Source organism: Triticum aestivum, chromosome 2B, assembly GCF_018294505.1.
Source record: "Triticum aestivum cultivar Chinese Spring chromosome 2B, IWGSC CS RefSeq v2.1, whole genome shotgun sequence".
NCBI lineage: Eukaryota > Viridiplantae > Streptophyta > Magnoliopsida > Poales > Poaceae > Triticum > Triticum aestivum.
The window spans coordinates 119,444,533-119,449,313 of NC_057798.1; positions in this window are offsets into that span (position 1 = coordinate 119,444,533).

Here is a 4,781-nt window from a genome sequence, read left to right on the forward strand (position 1 = left end):
CTGGTGAGGAGTGCGGCTTCGTCCGTGCACAAGCGCAAGTGCTTCGAGTTGGGCGCTCATAGGCGCCGGCGCGCCGGCCGAACAGTTGGGCCGGTCATCGCGCGAGCAACCGATTCAATGTATTTGACCCGTTCGATTTGGGTCTCGGAATAGAAAAAAAGTGCATCGCGCTCCGCTTTCGATCTCGGTTCCTCCTTCCTCGTGGGAACGCAGCGCTGCCTCCGTGACCTGCAGCAGACGCTCGCGTCTCGCTGGTCCTAGCCCTTGCCGCCGGTCGCCGCCGGTTGCCGCCCCTCGCCGTCATCATTTCCTGTCTTTCTCGCCGATTCTGGTGCCATGCATGGATGTAGCAAAAAGCTTCGTTGGCCGTAGCAAGACATGAAGGCGGTTGTAGCAAAAATCATCTGGCTGCCGTCTCGGCTCCGTGAATGGATGTAGCAAATAACCCCCCGCTTGTAGCAAAAGGAGATGATGGTTGTAGCAAAATATCATCATCGCCCGACCATCATAGGTCACAGCTCTACAATGAAAATGGATTTCCAGCAAAACACAAAAATGCAGCCTCTCCCATGTATCAAAAAGATTATCGGTTCCAGCAAAACTAAGACATTGTTCCAGCAAAAAAACAACGATGCAGACTCTCGTATGCATCAGAAGAAAATGTCGGTTCCAGCAAAATTTGGGCATGGTTCCAGCAAATTGGGACATCGTTCCAGCAAAAACAACAATGATGCATCATCTCCCATGCATAAGAAAAAAATGCTTGTTGTAGCAAAACTGGGACATGGTTCCAGCTCCGCCGCTTACCGGTTGCAGCTTTTGTCCCTTGTCGGCTGCAACTCCGCCATAGTAAGGGCCAGCTTCGACGCTCGCCGGTTTTGCGCATGGGAGGTTCGCCATCGCCGGCGTGGTACAGGACCTCGTAGCACCGCCGGCACGCAGCAGCGCCTGCAGCTCCCCTGCTGCATCATCTCCTCCTTCCTTAGGCGATCTGCTCGAGCATAGAGCACCTCGCCCTAGTTCATGTCTCGTGTGCGTGGAAAAGCATGGTGGTGGTCGCCTCCCGGCGATTTGCGTGAGCTTGGTCGGGAGGAGCAGGTGGTAGCCATGGCTTTCTTGCCGATCTGGAGCGGGGGGGGGGTGGGTGGGTGGGTTACGCTCTGAAAGAGGACGAGAGGACGAGAGTACGAGAAGAAAGAGGAGGGGACAAGAGCATCTCCAGCCGCGCCCCCACAACGGCCTCCCCAGGCGATTTTTTGCGCAGGCGCCAAAAAACGGCCCAGTCGCGCCCCCAGGAGCCTGTTTTTCGCCGGCTTGGGCCGAAATCAGCGCCGGCGGACCCAGGCGAACCTGACGCGCCAGGGGATGCTCGGGGGCGCCGGGGCGAGTGTTTTGGCGCAAAACAGTCGCGGGCCTGCCGAGTCAGCGAGACGGCCGCTTCCTCGACCTCATCGCCTCGGTTCTCGCGGGAATTAATGCAAAGGTTGCCGCGCTGTCGCACCGGTCAACCTCCATTGATGCCTCACGGGCGGCGCAGTGAAGATGCCGCCGACGCGCGTCCCGCCCACCTGCGCCACGCGTCCTCCCGCATGCCGCCCCACCACCCCGCTTCGGCTATAAAAGGCGCCCCCTCCCCGCATGGAGCCGGGGTCGTCCTCGTCGTCGGGCTCTGGCTCAACAGCCCCCCGCCCCGTCAAACCCGAGCCGGAGGAGACACCGCTCGGGCGTCGCGCTTGCATCGGCACCCTCGTCATCAACGAGCCCTCACCTGCGACGGCATCGGCGAGGCGCTCCCTCCGCCTGGTCCGGCCGAAACCCGAGCCGGAGATGCTCCCCGTGAAGCCGGAGCACGCCGGCATGATGGCCCTCGACGATGAGTCCGCCCTCAAATGGGCGAGGGAGGACTACGTCCGCGAGCAGGTGCGCCGCCAGTGTCGGGCGTACCTGGAGACCTAGGCCAGTAGCCGCGCCGGGGCCCGTCGCCGCGCCGAGTAGCGTTGCCGCATCGAGGAGGGCGGCGTTATCGTCATCGACAGCGACGACGAGGGCGAGGCCGGGCCGTCAAGCGCTGTCGGCGACCACGGCGAGGGATGCAGCAGGGACGTCGCAGGCGAGGCGCGCGACGACAACGACGACGGCAGCGGCGACGACTACACCCGCTTCTATAGGCTTCTTGGCATGTAGACGGCGACAGCGGCGACGGTGGCGGCAGTGGCTAGGCTTTTTAGTTTGTTTTTAAGTTAGTTCATGCATGTTTTTAAGTTTTTGTAAAAATTTCGACGAAAATGGCCGAGTTCATGCATAAGTTGCACTAGTAGAAAAAGGGTCAAATGTGAGACACATCAGTCCCGGTTTGTAACAGAACCGGCACTAATATGTCCATTAGTGCCGGTTCCAACGGCTAGCCGGGAGGAGCTCTTTAGTACCGGTTCATGGCAAACCTTTAGCACCGGTTCGTGCCACGAACCGGTACTAATGAGAGTGGTGGCAGGATGTTGTCAGAGTGGGGCCCTTCTAGCACCTTTAGTACCGGTTCGTGGCACGAACTGGTACTAAAGGTCGTCCTATATAAATCCTTCGTCCACCCGCACTCTGTTCTTCCCCCTTTCCCCTCTCCCTCTCTTTTGTTCTTCCCTTCTTCCTCTCGAGTTCATCACAAAAATTGCCTCAAATTTGTCAAGATTTGCAGGCCCTCATCCATTCAAATGATCACCAAGGTTAGCAACTTTGTCCTTTCATCTCTCATTGCTAGATTAGCTCTTGCATTGGTTTATATAGTGATTAATTGTGGGTTTTAGTAATTTTGGAGGAATTATATGTGGTAGTATTTGATTTATATGCAATTTGAGGTCAAAATAACACTTAGTTTGCATATGTAGGTGTGGTTTATTTAGTGCCTTCTAAATCTCCGTCGTAACCACCGTCGATCGCCCGCACCGTCCCGTCGCCGGCACCACCTTGTGGTGAGCCTCTTGTTCATGAAATTTTATATAAAAAAATGATGTTTGTGTGATTTGGATATATAGTTACTCGTATAATAATTATCTTACTCGTACGTTGTTTGTTATACATAGTGCCATGGTTTTGATATCCGTCCCCGTCGGCCCTCGTCCTTGTTATGATTCGGATGTGGTATATTCTCTTTTAAAACTATTTGTTGCATTTCGTGTTTATGACAAATAATTATGCCCATCAAGTTGACATAGATATTTTTATCTAGGAGGTATGTGAACCGGAAATTCCAACCGACCCTATTGTTGAGAGGTTAAATTTAGTTGAAAGAGAAAACGAGTACTTGAAAGAAAAATTGAAAAGAATTGAGGGGGAGAAGATGGAATTGGAGTTGCATGTTGCCAATGTCGTCGATGATCACAAGATCAAGATGGAGAAAATGCACTTGAAGATTAGAAAGATTAGAAAATATGCCATCGATAGTGAGGCTTGGTATCATTATGCTGTTGGATCAATTGTTACCTTAGTTGCGATCTTGATCGCATTTGTTGTTGCATTTAAATGCTTTAGCTAGAGAGTTATTTGTTTGTTGCATGTAAGTGTTGTATGAACTTTATGTATGAACTTGTATTAATTTGGTCTATTCGGTGTTGTGTAATGAAGATGAGCCGGCAATGGATGTACGATGACCGATGCTCTCCCCAGTTCGTTGAGGGCGTGCATACTTTTCTGCTTGCGGCTGAGGCAAACAAGCGGGCGGATGGTTTTATGCCTTGTCCATGTGCTGGCTGTAAGAATGATCGCAATTACTCTACGTCAAGAACCATTCATGTCCACCTGTTTGAGTCCGGTTTCATGCCCCACTATAATGTTTGGACCAAGCACGGAGAAAGAGGGGTTATGATGGAAGACAATGAAGAAGAAGAGGACGACGACAGCTATCCTGGCCATGGGTTCCCTGAATACGATGATACAACAATGGGGGAAGAAGCTGAGCCGGTAATGCGGGAAGAAGCTGAGCCGACAATGCGGGAAGAAGCTGAAGAAGAGGCATCAGATGAGCCCGTTGATGATCTAGGTCGGGCCATTGCCGATGCAAAGACAAACTGCGCAAGTGATTTGGAGAAGAAGGAGTTGCAGCGCATGTTAGAGGATCACAAAAAATTGTTGTACCCGAATTGCGTAGGTGACAAGAAAAAGCTGGGCACCACACTGGAATTGCTGCAATGGAAGGCAGAGAATGGTGTATCTGACAAGGGATTTGGAAAGTTGCTGGTAATGATAAAGGATATGCTTCCAAAGGACAACGAATTGCCCGAGAGTACGTACGAAGCAAAGAAGGTTGTCTGCCCTCTAGGGTTAGAGGTGCAGAAGATACATGCATGCCCTAATGATTGCATCCTCTACCGCGGTGAGTACGAGGATTTGAATGCTTGCCCGGTATGTGGTGCATTGCGCTATAAGATCAGCCGCGATGAGCATGGTGATGTCGAGGGCGAGCGCCCCAGGAAGAAGATTCCTGCCAAGGTGATGTGGTATTCTCCTATAATACCACGGTTGAAACGTTTGTTCCAAAACAAAGAGCATGCCAAGGCGATGCGATGGCACAGAGAAGACCATAAGAAAGAGGAAAGTTGAGAGTACCCGCTGACGGGTCGCAGTGGAGAAAAATCGAAAGAAAGTACGGGAAAGGAGTTTGCAGATGACGCAAGGAGCATATGGTTTGGTCTAAGCGCAGATGGCATTAATCCTTTTGGGGAGCAGAGCAGCAACCATAGCACCTGGCCTGTGACTCTATGTTTGTATAACCTTCCTCCTTGGTTGTGCAT